The sequence below is a fragment of the Colossoma macropomum genome, unplaced genomic scaffold (genome assembly GCF_904425465.1).
Source record: "Colossoma macropomum unplaced genomic scaffold, Colossoma_macropomum, whole genome shotgun sequence".
In the NCBI taxonomy this organism is placed as follows: domain Eukaryota; kingdom Metazoa; phylum Chordata; class Actinopteri; order Characiformes; family Serrasalmidae; genus Colossoma; species Colossoma macropomum.
In genome coordinates, this window is record NW_023495589.1 from 89,918 (window position 1) to 107,676 (window position 17,759).

The 17,759-nt window shown below is 36.4% G+C and overlaps 2 pseudogenes; both read left to right on the forward strand.

Moving 5' to 3' along the window:
* The first annotated feature begins 1,974 nt into the window (after window positions 1-1,974).
* On the forward strand, window positions 1,975-8,805 carry LOC118802499 (annotated as a pseudogene).
* Window positions 8,806-10,537: 1,732 nt separating this feature from the next.
* LOC118802505 lies at window positions 10,538-14,931 on the forward strand (annotated as a pseudogene).
* Window positions 14,932-17,759: the final 2,828 nt, after the last annotated feature.

A 17,759-nucleotide genomic window follows, 5' to 3' on the forward strand; every position in this document is an offset into this window, starting at 1 on the left:
AGATCTTCAGCAGGGTCTGAGGAGCTCTGCATTCTGCACAATGAGAAAATCAAACTCTTCTGTCTGGATGATCAGCAGTCTGTGTGTTTGGTGTGTCAGACTTCAAAGAAACACAAAAATCATGAATTCTGTCTGGTAGATGAAGCTGTGACTGACCTTAAGGTAGGAAAGTTTATCTAAATCTTTTGTTTCTTAACAGTGAAGTGAATTATATTTTCTTTTCTTTTTAAGTAGCAGCTTTTCCTGTTTTGGACGTTGAACAGGTCAGATGAAGTCTGTACATTAATGCTACATTGTGTATCCTGTGCTTTTCCTACACAAACAGAATATGACATTCTGAGCTACACTGATAATAAATACACTGATAACATCTCTTAAAATGTTATGTAAGGAAATCATATTGTTCAACAGAACAGAGCTGTTCAAAACAGAGAGCTGATATTATTGAATTGATTAATTAAATTCTATATTAGTTACAACTTATAATGTTACTTTTAAGTGGTTGGTTAATTAGTAGTATAATGTAAGAGTTTGTGAGCGTTTCGTGTAAAATAACTATGTGTTTATTAACTGTTTGTCATTTTAAATTTGAGAACTCAGAATAATGCTTTATAATTAATGATCATATCAGTCAGCCAAGCACTGTTTAACTAAAACTACTAGAGTCTACTAGTTTTGAGCATATAAAATGAGTGACTGCCACCATTTATTAGACCCTATGTGCTTTTGTCAGCACAAAAGGAATATTTCACTTGTAGAGGTAAATTTTCAACTGATTTGTTTAACCAAACTGTGCAAAAATGAGAAAAAGTGATTTCATGTTGCGGAAGTTTGCTGAAGATTTGGATCCAAACAGCCAGATCGTCTGCACTGTAATATTTAGTTGAGATAACATGAGAACATTTGTTGTACTAAGAAAACAACTAATCTTGAGCAAAACTTTGAGTTGTACTGAGTTTTCTTTCTTTCTTAAACAAAGAAAATGTAGTTTATGTAACCATTACATTCTCACTCACTAAACAAAGCCTTCTGAAGTTCACTAAAATATTCATTGGAAATCAGTACTACGGAATATAAGTTGTGTCATTAAACTAAAGAACACAGTGAGTGTCCAGTTCTACAGTAAAACTATAATGTGTAAAGAAGTAGACGGGGACATACAACACAGGTGAACACAGGTGAGCGATCAATGATCTGCCACAGTTCTAAGAAAATAAGGCTATACATGAAGCTACTATGTACTGTATCATGTCTTGTAAATTGAACAATTCTTAAGGCTCACCTGTGTTCAATGGTATGTGGAAATGACCTGATTACACCAGAAAGCACCTTGAGGCCATTGCTTTAACTGTCTAAACAACATACACAGAACTTACAATTCAGACAAAATTAGTGGAATAACAATTACACAAGTAAAGAAACAGCTACAATGGTCTTTACCAAACAATTACAAACTAAGCTGGTGAGTGCAGTAAACTGCTGTACTACATTATATGTCTACACTCACTGGACACTTCATTATGTACAGCTACCTCATATTTATGCTCATTGTCCATTAAATCAGGTCCATTAATGTTTAGGTGCAGTTTATAGTTGCAGTGGCAGATTGTAATTGATCTGTTTCTCTGCATAATTTGTTAACCCTTTTACTTTGTTCATTAACAATCAGGACCCCAACCAGGACCACCACAGAGCAGGTATTACTATTTACTACTATATGCAAAAATACTTAGTCCAGTTCCAGAGAATAACAAATACAAACCAAATAGTCATTAATGGCTGTTTTTAACTTAAAATACTTCTATGTGTAGTTTTGTACACTGGGTTTGATATACTCCATTATGTAGCTCTGTGTTTATAGTGAATTATTTGGATGCTACTGGGTCAGTTTCCTGAACCACAGGGTCGCCCACATAGTAGAGCTCGATCTTGATGTGTGATTCTGAAAGGAGCTAAACTCACTCAGTGGGTTGAAGGGCTACGGTGGCTGATTCTCAACTGTGCTGCTCTGATCATTACAGACGTCTTAAAAGTGAAAGTGGAGTTTGGACTAAAGGAGCCATTACAGAGAAACAGGACAGCAGCAGTTGGAGGAAATGGCTGCTAGAAACCCTCTTTCAGAAGAAGAGCTTTCCTGTCCTGTGTGCTGTGAAATCTTCAGGGATCCTGTTGTTCTGTCGTGTAGCCACAGTGTGTGTAAAACCTGCCTGCAGAAGTTCTGGGAAACTAAGGAGTCCCGAGAATGTCCAGTTTGTAGGAGAAGATCCTCAAGGGAACATCCTCCTGGTAATCTTGCACTGAAGAACCTTTGTGAGGCTCTTCTAGAGAGCAGGAGTCAGAGATCTTCAGCAGGGTCTGAGGTGCTCTGCATTCTGCACAATGAGAAACTCAAACTCTTCTGTCTGGATGATCAGCAGCCTGTGTGTGTGGTCTGTCATCTATCAAAGACGCATAAAAATCACAACTGCTGCCCAATAGATGAAGCTGTGACTGACTTTAAGGTAGGACATGTCTAATATTTTGAAATGTTAAATGTAGCAATCAAATTGTTTGAACTAGTTCAGAACCAGATTAACCTGTTATGTATGCTAAAGGTAAAGCCAGTCAGTGGGTGCGGTTTCAGGCCAAACAGCACAAGTGAATGATCAGTCAGAAAAATGCTCTGTTGTTAAATTCATTATGATGATCAATGTAAAATGTAACCTTACAGAATTATTACTCTCCAATGGACAAAAATGAAAATATCTCTTCTAATTCTGAAGCATCTATTACAACTATTACATTTCAACAGTTAAACTGATCACTCATCACTCATTCAGATGTCACTCATCTGAACTGTTCTTTAATTCCAGAATAAACTCAAGTCTGCTTTGAAGCCTCTACAGAAGAATCTGAGAGTCTTAAAGGAAGCTAAACAAGACTATGACCAAACAGCAGCTCACATTAAGGTGAAACATCATCTTGAATTGTGAAACATGTTGCTGAGGTCATGATTCTGATGAGTGTCCACTTCTCCTGTAGGTGGTAAATGCTTGTAGATCATCTGTTAGAGTTTGTGTTTCCTAATGGTCTCTCATTCCAGACGCAGGCCCAGCACACAGAGAGGCAGATAAAGGAGGAGTTTGAGAAGCTTCACCAGTTTCTAAGAGATGAAGAAGCAGCAAGGATAGCTGCACTGAAGGAGGAAGAGGAGCAGAAGAGTCAGATGATGAGGAGGAAGATTGAGGAGATGAATGGAGAAATATCAGCTCTTTCAGACACAATCAGAAACATAGAGAAGGAAATGAAAGCTGAGGACGTTCTGTTCTTACAGGTAAGAATCTTTCTTTTTCTCTCTCTCTTTTTGTGATTTATACACACAAAAACTGCTTCTTTCTCTTTGTACTTCTGAAGGAAGTGATTTTCATACCAACATTAGAAAAGAAAAGGTGAGTTAAATGTTTTAGTGTTAAAGGGGAGGATCACTATGAAGATCTCTACAATCACAATAATCCACATGTGAGATTGTTAGTGTTGGGTACTGTGTGCATCTGATGCTGTAAGGCATGGAGGACCAGATTTGCCAAAATGAAAAATAAATAAAATAAAAAATAAATTACTTAGTAAATTAATATATGAAGTAGAATTGCAAAGAATAATGATGTGAAATCTAAAAATAAATAAATGTACATAATAATATTTGAATAAATAAAACCTTATATAAATTAATAAGTCTGCATTTATTTATGTCTATTTAGTAATTTCCCCTTCTCACTAATGTTGACTATTAATTTCTTTCTTTATTTATTTCTCTATTTATTTATTTCTGTATTTCCTTGTCCTCATGCTAATAAAGGGGCTGTCAGTCAATGATGTCACAGCATCTTAATATTCCTATTGGTTGATCGATATCAGATTCTGTAGATCGATTGTTCATGTCTTGCTCTCTCAACGGTAACTAAGGGCAAGACATTACAGTAACGGCTGCTTACGGGCAGCAGACAGTCAGAGATCTGAGAGTCTCGGCTGATCTGGCTGAAAATGCAAGTACGGACTGTTTACTCATTCATATGGAGGCTGTGGAGACAGTTTGTTCCATTTTGCTGCCTCTGCTGATACAGAGGTCGACCGCGTAGTGTTCAGAACTCTGGAGGAGGCGGTTCATCGTCTTTTTCTGCAAAATTCAGATCATCCAGACATTCGAACGCCCTTCTCTCATGCTGCCTGTGGAAGCCATGTACAGTTATTTATCGGCCGGTTTGTCTGTTCGTGACACTGCAGCTCTTTATGGAGTTGGTGAAAGAACAGTTTAATCAGCTCTTCTCCTCCTGGGCTTGACTGCTAAGCCTGAACGTGAAACACACGCCCCCTAATTATCATATGAACGACAAAATACAGAAATAAATAAATTAATTAATGAAAAAAAAGAATGAATTAATAAAAAAATAAATAAATATATGAATACATGAATCAATGAATAAAGAGAACAATTGTTAAAAATATACATACGGAAAAAATATATAAAAATGGCATTAATAAAACAATAAATAATACAGAAATAAATTGAGAAATATATAACTGCAGAATAAAGAAATATGTGTATAATTACAATTACAATAAGCAATATATACTTTAGTATTAATTGATTAATTTACGGAGCCATTTATTTTTTAATTTTATTTTTCAATTTGGCAAATATGGTCCTCCATAGTAAGGTAGACACCGACTGAAACCAGGAAAGCTGGTGCATACAAGAGGCGGATCTGAAAAGTTGGAAGAAATGGAAGGAAGTTCTCTCAGGGTGACACGTTCACATGACATCCAAGTGTATTTATTACACGTTTATATAGGGAACTATCCATGCAACCTCCTGATAACTGAGCAAACTTTTCAAAAACAGCAGCACCCAACATGCAGAGCTTATCCTTTTTGATATACAGTGTTTGGAAATTATACCTTCACCAGTACTTCTGCCAACTATAGTCTGAGTCTTCACAAAAACGAGAATTTAGTCCAAATTTAGTCGGCTAAAGCATACTGCCACTGCGGGCATGGAAAAAACCTTTATGGACCCTTTATATCTTACCTCTTGTGAATTCTTGCATAGAAATAGATATTTGCTTTGATATTTTGACATAACCCTTTTAGCTTTTGTAGTGAAACAGCACAGTAAGTACCAAATTTGCAGACCAAAAGTCTTTTAACACATGATGATGTTCTGTAAATTTGTTTGTTTGTTCTGCTTAATACAATTTGGCGTCATATTTTAGGGTCGGCATAATTAGGGTGGTTAAAGCTATGGAGGAGGTGGCAGCTGTGACCTGTTGCCACCCTATAGATCCGCCCTGATGGCTGGATCCAGGTTGAGTTAATAGGAAGCTTTAATTGTCTCCTCCACAAGATGCTCAGCAAACAGAAACAGGCTCTGAATATGTGTGTTTGGGTGTGTAGAGGTGTGTATGGTTTCTGTAAATCGGAAAACAAACAAAAAGCTTGGCTACAGAACAGATATTTACTCAAATGTGTAAATTATTCATTATTAGATGTAAATAAAACAGTCTGGATAATATATTGATTTTTTTTGTACTGGTTCTGTTAATAATCAGTGCTGAGATATAAAGTGAAAGGTGAATTTGGTACTACAGCGCAGATTCCAACTCTAAGCACACGCAGTGATAACACACTTGGCAAACTGAGTCATTAACTGAAGAATAGCTTGTCTGTTAGCATATTGCTAATATAGTAACACTCAGATGTGAACAGTGTCTCCCAGAAAAGGAACTTAAACTGTAGCAAAAAACAAACAGCAGTAAAATAAACCAAATAACTGACACTGTAATCTGCACAACTGTTAGCAAAGTCAATGAGAGCCAAATTAGAATTAGCAATATCACACTAATTACCACTGACTTTAGCAGAGTCAGCACATTTCTCAGCAAACAACACAAGAAGCCACATAAATGATTATTACAGTTTCATTAATGCACACAGAGCCCACAAACACCAAGTAGAGTACAGTAGTGAGCTCTGCTGGGAGGCAACTCAAGTAGAAGAAGCAAATATGTTTATTTACTTATTTTATAAATGAAGACAAAAGAAATGAGCAGATCTTCTGACTCTGTATCTGATCATCAGTGGAGCCTCTCCTGGATCCTCTGAACATTCCGGCTCTGCCACCTCATTATCCACAAACCTGCTGCTTGTTGTGTTGTTTGGCTCTGGTTCTGTTGTTGGTGGTTCTCCTGTAATTCTTAGCTGAGTTTCAAAGTGAGCCTCATTAGATCTTCACCTGCATTTGTTTGTTGATGACTGGTTGATGGATTTGTTTGCATTTTGCTCGTTGGTCTAGTTTGTGATCCCTGCCTCTCAAAATTCATCCAGTCAAACTACTTTATCAACATCTGACTGATTAGATTAATTTCTAAATAACAAACATAATGAATTTTATTAAGTAGTTATTTAGAAGGTAAAGTTTTATTGAATATTAAATGATAGATAATGTCACTAACTTGGCTGTTTGCTGGTGTTTGTGTGTTTCATATGAAAAACACCTGAGAAGTCTCTTCACTTTTAACTACAATGTTCTTTTTGTTTCCCTCTCAGAACTTCAAGTCTACAGAGAAACAGTGAGTAAATGTCAGATCACACATTTTATCTAATATTAAAGTCATTATTACATTTAAATCTACAGTATATTGTATTTATTGTAAATATGAGTGTATTATAATGAAATGAAGGTGAATAAGGATTGTGTGTTAATGTTGTAGTGATGAGAACAGTAGCAGAAATATTTATTTAACAGAAACAACAGAATTATTGACTCGAGGCAAAAAATATTGATATTTAGTCAAATAAATTACAGGCTGTAAAGTTTCTACAGTGATATATTTCACACAATCTTCTATTTTCAGAGCTCAGCTCAAACCAAAGGATCCAGAGAAGACATCAGGAGCTCTGATCAATGTTGTGAAACACCTTTCCATGTTCAGAGTGTGGGAGAACATGCAGGAGATTCTCCAGTACAGTAAGTTCTGTTTCTCTTAGAGTTGATCTCTCACACACAGTCTGCTTCTGCACTAATGAGACACTGTTTATAAACTATTAGTAACATGTTATCATGTTCTCTTTATTCAGGGTGTAAAAAGGACACTGAAACTGTACTTAAGTGAAAGTATAAATACTGTACTGTACAGAAATCTCACTCAAATGTGAAGTGTGGAGATAAAAATAACATTTGTTATAATAAAATTATATGTAAACATTAAAATTATATTTTATATTGAAATTGAGGCAAATATCAATTTGTGTCTTAACGATAAAATAGAATTACTTAAAATACTAATTTCATGCATTATTTCATAAGTATGTGATTATATTAATTGCACAATTCTAATAGGTTGATTTATTATTATTATTATTATTATTATTATTATTATTATTATTATTAAATCTGAGTAAATAACATATTTAGGTCAGTATGCTAAAGTGGGGGTTTTGCAGCATGTCTGGGGGTCTTCTTACTCCAAACAAGTTTGTATTTTCACTTCATATTCAATTTTATTTTTTTCTGCTCAAAACCAAATGAACTGTTTCTGCACAGCAACCCAGAACAATATATATTAGAACTACTTTTATATAGATTACAGTGATAATATAATAGATAATGAATATAATATAATTTCATAATTAGTTGGATCACAGACATTTGATAAATGTGTTGAGATTAGATTTTGATCATTTGATCATGAGAGAAAATGGACTGATTTATAATTTACAATAATAATTTGTTGTAATAATTTATAAAATATAAAATGGATCACAAAATGATCTGAAAGTCAGTGAGTGTGAAAATGTTTATAGATATTCAGCTCTGTGAGTGAATCACTACAATAAAATGCTGCACTCAGATTAAATCTGTCACTGGACTATAATGACCATTCACTACTGAAAATACACTTTAGTGCTGCACTGAACTGAACATCAACATTTAGTCCAGGATTAAAGTTGATCTGTGTTCTGGAATCGACCTCTAAAGCTGTTTTACTCACAGTAAAGAAAATAGTCTGTAGAGGTAAAACATTTACAGAAATGAGAGAAAAACATGGTGTTTCATTGTGTTCTCTCTCCTCAGCCCCTGTTACTCTGGACCCCGACACTGCACATCCAGACCTCCACCTGTCTGATGATCTCACTGCTGTAGAAAACAGGAAACCTGAGATCATCACTTCCTGATAATCCAGAGAGATTTGATGAGTACGAATGTGTTCTGGGTTCTGTGGGTTTTAACTCAGGGACACACTGCTGGGGCGTCCAGGTTGGAGACAGTGATTACTGGAATCTGGGTGTGATACCAGAGTCTGTAACAAGAAAAGGAAAATGTTTCTGGGGTTCAGTGGGGAGGCTGTATAATGATTTTGGTAAATATGGGATATGCTACCCAGGACAGCCAGATCTCTCCTTTACACCTAAAGAAAAGCTGCAGAGGGTCAGAGTGCAGCTGGACTGGGACAGGGGGAAAGTGACCTTCACTGATCTTCTAACCAACACACACCTGCACACTATAACACACACTTTCACTGAGAGAGTTTTACCACTTTTCTGTAATGTGTCTGTTCATCCTCTGAGGATCTTACCAGTGAAGACATCAGTAACAGTGGAACAGCACAGTTAAAGTTGATGTTGCTTAGAATGAACATTTATTCAGGTAGTGAGTGTCTGAATTATGATCATAAGAATATGTCACTACATGTATATTTTAAATAATGTGTTTGTACCATTCCATCCTAACATGTCTGTGTGGAAATAAAATGCTGATTTAAAGTGTCATAGAGTGACTCCTGATATCATTACTACATTAGAAACGTTATTTGAGTGAGATTTCACTCATTTTCAGTGTAGATTTTATTTCTCTATCATCCTGCATTTTTCTCCATCATTAGATCTTTAAAACTCTGCTTTGGTTCAGAAATTAATAGTTTACTGTGTGAAATAAACTGCATTATATTCTAAACTGAATGCATGTTGTGTATTGAATATTATCCCACAGCATCATGTAAAGATCATCCAGCAGATCAAATGGAGGAGATCTGTCTAAAGCAGTGACCAACACACACAGAGACAGACTGACCCAACACACACAGTGTAATAACACAAATATTATACAAACTCATAATGTAATAAACTGCTGATAATGTAATAAAATCCTCCTCCAATAATATAATAAACACTTTAACACATAATGTAGTGAGATATTACATTATACACTGTTTATTACATTATAAAATGAATAGAGAAAAATGTAAATCACATAATGTAATAACACACTAAATCTTTTAATAACTCACTTAAGTCTTGTTTAATTAATTAAAAAATAATGTAATAACCTGAAAGTTTAATACAAAAGTGTAATAAACTGACTGGTTTAATAATCTGACCACATTCAGGTCATTTTAATTGTGTCTTCTATCTGTTTAAACTGTTTGTTAACTAGTAACTGAATGTCATGATCAACAAAGTGTTTTTCATTCGTTCTTTCACAGCTTTTCTTAGTTTCTTCCACACAATTCAGGACACAGTGTCTCTGCTCTCAAATGAACAAACACATTTTATAAATCTCCAAACACAGAGTGACCATTTATCACACTCACTATGTAGCTCCACTCACAGCTTTGATGTGTCTGATAAATGTGTTTTAAATGCAAGTTGTTTTTAAATTAATTAGTTTTTTCTGCAGTTTCTATTTTTTGGAGGGTTTGAATATTTTCTGTTCTTTCTTTGATCAGTGAGATCACAGAAGAGTTTTGTCTGATTGATCAAAACCTCGTATCTCCAAAATGGTAACTTTACAGGAGAAGGAAAAAATCTACTTTGCATTTAATGCCAGTCAGTGGAACCAGACATATTTCTAAGCAATTTTGGGCTGTTTATTTTGGCCCGTTCATCACAAAAGTTTGATACAATATAAAGGACAAAAGGTGCTTTTAAGTTATATATATATATATATATATATATATATATATATATATATATATATATATATATAGTGTTTATAACTATCCATGACAGTACATTCTGAAACAGAATGACACACGTTCCTAAAAAATAATGAACCTCTTGTAGTTCGCTTTGTGGCATCTAAGACGTGCTGCCTTTAATGCTGAGAACAGAAGAGTTTAATCTCGTTTCTCAGTCTTAGAATGTATACATACACACAAAAGGAGTACAATTAACTAAAATACTTATATACAGGCTCTATGTTCTGCCTGAGCCAAACACGGGGCACTGGAATTTGCACCAGTGTAGTCCCAGTAAGGGGTTCATATACACAGCCTTGTACCTTTGACTTCCTTTATGTTTTCCTTACATTTTAAAATGTGTATCTGATAGGTTCTTACATTTATCTTACACCGTCATGTCTGATATAGTGGAAACGGATACATGCAGATCAATTCTGAAATCTCTACTAATCCATAGTAAAACATATTCTGGAAACCCTGCGAGCTGCCAATGACCATGTGACATTGACGCGGTGTGTTCGAGTAATAAATTACTGTAGAACATGGCTGTAAGAGCAGCAGTTAAAGTCTAAAATGTTGACAATCATCGTATTCCTATAACAGGACATTGATCTGTAACGTATTCCAGGTGCTACAGTTAAGTTGTATGTGAGTGTATTTTCTTTGAGACTGGGTTGGTTTAAACTGCAGTGCAAACAGGAAGTCAAGTCATGCTGCCACTGGTGTAAAGTGAAGTCAGTAGTGTTACATCATTACTGATCAGATGTTTTTGACTGAACTGTTTCAGAAATTGCAAGATGCAAAGTTATTATGTGCTCAAAATTTGAAATGAACACATCAAATAAACTGCAACCTAAATGTAATGACTAATATAATATAAACATTTAGAGAGAAAAAAAAAAACTTGCAGAAAAAAAACAACTTCTGAAAAACTCTCCACAGAATGTATTTGCCCATTGTGTAACATAAAGAACTCATTATGTAATTAAAAGAAATCATGAAATGACTGATTTTAAAAGATAAAAGATTTTATAGAACATTTGACTTTGTCTGTGGTTCTGTTATTTAAAAGAATGTTTACATACAAGGAAAACAACCTTACTCTGGGTTTTAAATGATAGCCTTGTCTAAGTTTGAATTACAAGAGCATCCAATGGATAAAAAAGATAATTCAGCTCCTCCCTTTCATAACTCCTCCTCCACTACACAGACTACCTGCTGGAGGAAACTGAACCTCATACTGTCACTCTGCTGACAGAGAGGAGAAACCATTAGAAGAAGAGACCAGTAGTCATTGGAGAAAATGGCATCTTTAAGCTACCAGTGGAGGATCTTTAATGCTGTGTGTGCTGTGAAATCTTCAGGGATCCTGTTGTTCTGTCGTGCAGCCACAGTGTGTGTAAAACCTGTCTGCAGCAGTTCTGGAAAACTGAGAGATCTCGAGAACGTCCAGTTTGTAGAAGAAGATCCTCTAAAGATGATCCTCCCTTTAATCTTGCACTGAAGAACCTTTGTGAGTTTTTTCTAGAGAGCAGGAGTCAGAGATCTTCAGCAGGGTCTGAGGTGCTCTGCAGTCTGCACAATGAGAAACTCAAACTCTTCTGTCTGGATGATCAGCAGTCTGTGTATTTGGTGTGTCAGACTTCAAAGAACCACAAAAATCATGAATTCTGTCCAGTAGATGAAGCTGTGACTGACTCTAAGGTAGGAAGGTTCATCTAAAACATTTGTTTCTTAACAGTGAAGTGAATTCTACTTTCTTTTCTTTCTGAGTAGCAGCTTTTCCTGTTTTGGATGTTGAACAGGTCGTATGTCAAGTTAATATCAAGTTAATAAAATGGCTATTTGGGAGAGACGGCAAAGCTGACTTTGTACAGTTTCACTCTGTGGGACCTTCAGTATGGAGGACCAGATTTGCCAAAATGAAAAATAAATAAAACAAATAAAAATAAAATTAAAACTAAATGGCTTAGTAAATTCATATATGAATAAGAATTGCAAAGAATAATGATGATGAATCTAAAAATCAATAAATATACATCTACATAAAATCTAAACATGAATGAACAAAACCTTACATAAATGAATATGTCTGCATTACTTATATGTCTATTTAGTAATTTCCCCTTCTCACTAATGTTTGTATTAATTTTTTTGTTATTTATGTTTCCTTATTAACATTTTTTCTTTTTCTATTCATTTATTTCCTTAACTATTCATTTCTCTTTTTATTTATTTCTCTATTTATTTATTTCTGTATTTCCTTGTTCTTATGCTAATAAAGGGGCTGTCAATCAATGATGTCACAGCGTCTTAATATTCCTATTGGTTGATCGATATCAGATTCTGTAGATCGATTGTTCATGTCTTGCTCTATCAGCGGTAACTAAGGACAAGACAGTACAGTAACGGCTGCTTACAGTCAGAGATCTGAGAGTCTCGGCTGATCTGGCTGAAAATGCAGATACGGATTATTTACTCGTTCATATGAAGGCTGAGGGGACAGTTTGTTCCACTTTGCTGATCTGCTGATACGGAAGTCAACCCTGTAGTGTTCAAAACTCTGGAGGAGGTGGTTCATCATCTTTTTCTGCAAAATTCAGATCATCCAGACATTCAGGCGCCCTGCTCACATGCTGCCTGTGGAAGCCATCGAAAGTTATTTATCGGCAGGTTTGTCTGTTCGTGACACTGCAGTTCTTTATGGAGTTGGTGAAAGAACAGTTTCATCAACTCCTCCTGGGCTTGATTGCTAAGCCTGAACATGAAACATTAATTTTTGATTCATTTACTGATCCATTTATTTTTTCATTTTATTTATTTTTCATTTTGGCAAATCCAGTCCGCCATTATTCAGCACATTCATATAGTTCTAATATTGTGAAGTGTGGAGAATGCTGTCAGTTGAACTGCTGTTTAATTCCAGAATAAACTCAAGTCTGCTTTGGAGCCTCTACAGAAGAATCTGAGAGTCTTAGAGGAAGCTAAACAAGACTATGACCAAACAGCAGCTCACATTAAGGTGAAACATCATCTTGAACTGTAAAACATGTTGCTGAGGTCATGATTCTGATGAGTGTCCACTTCTCCTGTAGGTGGTAAATGCTTGTAGATCATCTGTTAGAGTTTGTGTTTCCTAATGGTCTCTCATTCCAGACGCAGGCCCAGCACACAGAGAGGCAGATAAAGGAGGAGTTTGAGAAGCTTCACCAGTTTCTAAGAGATGAAGAAGCAGCAAGGATAGCTGCACTGAAGGAGGAAGAGGAGCAGAAGAGTCGGATGATGAGGAGGAAGATTGAGGAGATGAATGGAGAAATATCATCTCTTTCAGACACAATCAGAAACATAGAGAAGGAAATGGAAGCTGAGGACGTTCTGTTCTTACAGGTTAGTGTCCCCTTTATTCTTTTTTCTCTTTTTTTCCAGCTCCCTCATTTTTGGTTACCCTGTATCTCTTTATTTGTCTGTCACTCACGCACTAAATAACTCTTTATTCTCTTTCTAATTGTAGAACTACAAAGTGCACCTATGTAGTAAGTGGAGCAGATAAAATTGACAGTAAGTGTAGAAACAAGTAGGTGTTCCTAATAAATAGACGAGTGAATGTATTTTCATAATTGCAAATAATAATGCATTATAATAAATCAAATAAACACTTTTTTTTTTAAATGTAGTAATAAGACCTGTAGCAGGAATATTTTTTTGATGCAAAGAACAGAATTATTGACTCAAGGTAATAAATGTCATAAAATATTGATATTTAGGTAAATAAATTACAGACTGTAAACTTTATACAATATTTCATACAATCTTCTATTTTCAGAGCTCAGCTCACAACAAAGGATCCAGAGAAGACATCAGGAGCTCTGATCAATGTAGTGAAACACCTTTTCAACCTGAAGTTCAGAGTGTGGGAGAACATGCAGGAGATTCTCCAGTACAGTAAGTTCTGTTTCTCTTAGGGTTGATCTCTCACACACAGTCTGCTTCTGCACTAATGTAAATTTTAACCATCATTAAGAATGCAGCATTCCTAATTTGGGAAATCACTGTGTAGAACAAAAGACCTGAACCTGAAGAGCCATTTCAACAAATACAAGATTTTATGGTGCTTTAATTTATTTGATATGGAAAAAGGTATTGTTTAGGAGTCATTATCAAAGTCAGTGTATCTGAAAGTGTTAAAGAATATCCAGCTCTATGAATCACTAATACTCTTTAGTGCTACACTGAACTGAACATCAACATTTAGTCCAGGATTAAAGTTAATCTGTGTTCTGCAATCGACCTCTAAAGCTGTTTTACTCACAGTAAAGAAAATAGTCTGTAGAGGTAAAACATTTGCAGAAATGAGAGAAAAACATGATGTTTCACTGTGTTCTCTCTCCTCAGCCCCTGTTATTCTGGACCCCGACACTGCACATCCAGACCTCCACCTGTCTGATGATCTCACTGCTGTAGAAAACAGGAAACAGAGATCATCACTTCCTGATAATCCAGAGAGATTTGATAAGTGCAAGTGTGTTCTGGGTTCTGAGGGTTTTAACTCAGGGACACACTGCTGGGACGTCCAGGTTGGAGACAGTGATGACTGGGCACTGGGTGTGATACCAGAGTCTGTAACAAGAAAAGGAAACTCTTTCTCGGAATTAGTGTGGAGCCTGCAGTACAGTAAAACCAATGATGAATACTGGATACTCTACTCAGGACAGTCAGGTCACTTCCTCAAACCTAAAGAGAAGCTGCAGAGGGTCAGAGTGCAGCTGGACTGGGACAGGGGGAAGTGACCTTCACTGATCTTCTAACCAACAAACACCTGCACACTATAACACACACTTTCACTGAGAGAGTTTTACCATTTCTCTGTAATCGTTCTGTTCATCCTCTGAGGATCTTACCAGTGAAGACGTCAGTAACAGTGGAACAGCACAGTTAAAGTTGATGCTGCTTAGAATGAACATTTATACAGGTAGTGTACATTTTAGTGTGGAAAGAGTACTGAAAATCCTCACTTAAGTAAAAGTTCTGTTACTGTAAAGACAATTTGCGTACAAAGAAATTGATCAATAAAGAAAATCACTCAAATGGGTCTAAATAAAGTCTATTGGAAAACTACTTGAGTAATTCAGTTACTTTTTGTAGGTCCACAATCACAACCTGAAATTATTACCTGAGTTGACCTGGCTAAATCAACAGAAATAACGTATAGACAAACTAAAGCCAAACATGATATTACATGAAAAAATATTTTGAGTGCTGTGACTGTGTGCTCTGCTAGTGCACATTTACTCATCTTTCTGTGAACCATGTAACAAAGTAACGATTGATGTTAAACTTCTATGTATTTCATGGTTAGATGAAAACAAAATACTTCTAGTTTATGTTTTTTTTTTTTTAAAAAAAGTAGCCTAAGATTCCTGAAAGCCTGTGCAGAATTTTTCCACTGTTTAATTAAGCCTACATTAAAAGTGCATTACTCTATTCATCATGTAATTATTAATGACCTTAAAGTCCTGCTGCCCATCAGCTCCCTGAACATTAACTAACATTAATATGTGTGAACCTCTATAGCCCGTAAACACATTCACAACCATCAAACAGTAAAATTACACACCTGTAATGTAAATGCTAAATAGCCTCTCACACAGTTCAAGACAAATGCAGAAAGAGAGAGATAGAGAGAGAGAGAGAGAGAGAGAGAGAGGGAGAGAGAGAGAGAGAGAGTTAGGTAGTTCTTTGATGAACTGACTGAATAAAATCTCTAATGATGTATGTTTATCTGTAAGGTGGGATCTAGGTGAAACAATATTGAGGAGATCTGTCTAAAGCAGTGACCCACATGTGACAGGGCTGTATCAGAGTGCTTGTGGTGAAGGGGCAGACACATTGAAAATGACTAACTTAGAATGGTTCTCCTCTCTGCTTGTGTCCGTTATTGCATACACACATACGCTTTTTCGGGTTATGTTTTCTGCAACTGCAAACAAGGTCTCCAGCAATTTACAAAGAGCCACTCGGATGACTATTCGTACATATTTGCTCATGAACTACACAGTAAACACGTTTTTTTATACTAAGAAGAAAAATGTAAAATGTAATAAAGTAAAACAATATACAGCCTGACAAGTACAATTAGTTATGTAAGCGTATAGTGGATGGAACTGTAGCTAGCAGAGAGGGAGGGGATTTTTTCCCCAAAGCTGAACAAATAATTAATTCCTACTTAACTCATGTTGAGACAATACTACACCATTCCTGCATACAAACATACATAATTCTTTTTTACGCTTTTTTTTTTTTATTGCACATAAGCTCCACAAAAGTGAGAAAAGCTCTAGCTTATTCCCCAGCACAGTGCAACTGGCACCAAAAACTGCTGCTGTTTGCATTTGTTGTAGGTCCGTTGGGAATTAGAAGTAATACATTTGATTTAAGATGAGCTAATACTTGTCAAATACACTGATTAGGTGTAATGACTGATATTACAGATCATGCTTGCAGTGATTCATCTCAGAAGTACATATATCTCCTTAATATATGAGATTATTCACAGAGCTTTGTTACGTGGCTTTCCTCCAGCAATGTACAAAGTACAACTGGGGGTAAGGAAAGGGCAAAGGGACAAAATTCACAGAAAATGGAAGCATTTGCAGTTGCACTTGTGTGACAGCAGGGAATCCAGTCTAATCTAGCACACTGAACTTGTATGCTATATAGCTAACAAAAAGGCAAAGGCAAAGATTTAAGACAAACATTTGGAGACGAATGGACTTATTCACATTCATAAGCAGCACAGTTGTCCAGTTCTCCAGTTTAATGTCCCGATGCAGGACACCTCACAAGCTGCACTGGTTCGCTGCCTCCACAGCCAGGAGCATTATATTTCGGGCCGTCTCTTCATCAGCATAGCCTCCTAAGTTGTCAAGGAAGCTCTTCAAGTCCACACAAGGGTCGGGGCGCTCCAGGACCAGGATGTATTGGTCTGGCTCATCAAACCACTCGATGAGCTTGATGATGTTACTGCAGACAGGTGGCTCGTTCATCATCTGCATCAGAGCCACTTCCGCAGGCACGGCTCTGGACTCAACAGGCTGCAGGAAAGCAGACAGTATGATAGTGAGGTGAAGAACATGGGGAGAAACACATGGGGGCTGTTTGGGAGCATCATGTGTTACTATAAGTAGGTGCACTTACACTTCGGAGATATCGGCTATCAGCTGGCTGTTTTGATACAAATTTGATGGCCACCTACAAACAAAGACAAAAGATATTGAGATTTCCAGCAGTGAAAAGAGAGGAGGAGAAATAATGACTGTTAAAATGAAATGAATGAAAGAGGAGTGAGCAGAACCTGTAGGCCATCCGAAATGCGACTTCCCTTGAAGACAGACCCATAGCTTCCTTGGCCCAGTTGTTCTCCAATCACATAGTGGGAGGCGAAGGTGTCTATGGAAAAAAATAATGTTACAAATGAACAAAATTTTTAGATAATTTTACAGAGGTTTACCAATCAACATTACTGGCTATGAAGGATTTAGTGGAATCTACTTTCTGTGAACTTCATTTAGATAATTCCAGCTCTCTTACAACGAAGTGAAATTAAATATTTACAGTGTGCAGTTGTCTGACCAGTGGACGGGCCTGGCTCGGTGGCTGTCCTCTGTCCCTGAGACATTCTTTTGGGCTGGTTCTCTGCCCCCTTCCTCTTCTTTGCTGGATTGTTGGGATTGCAGTGTGTTCCCTCTGCAACACTCTGGCTGCATC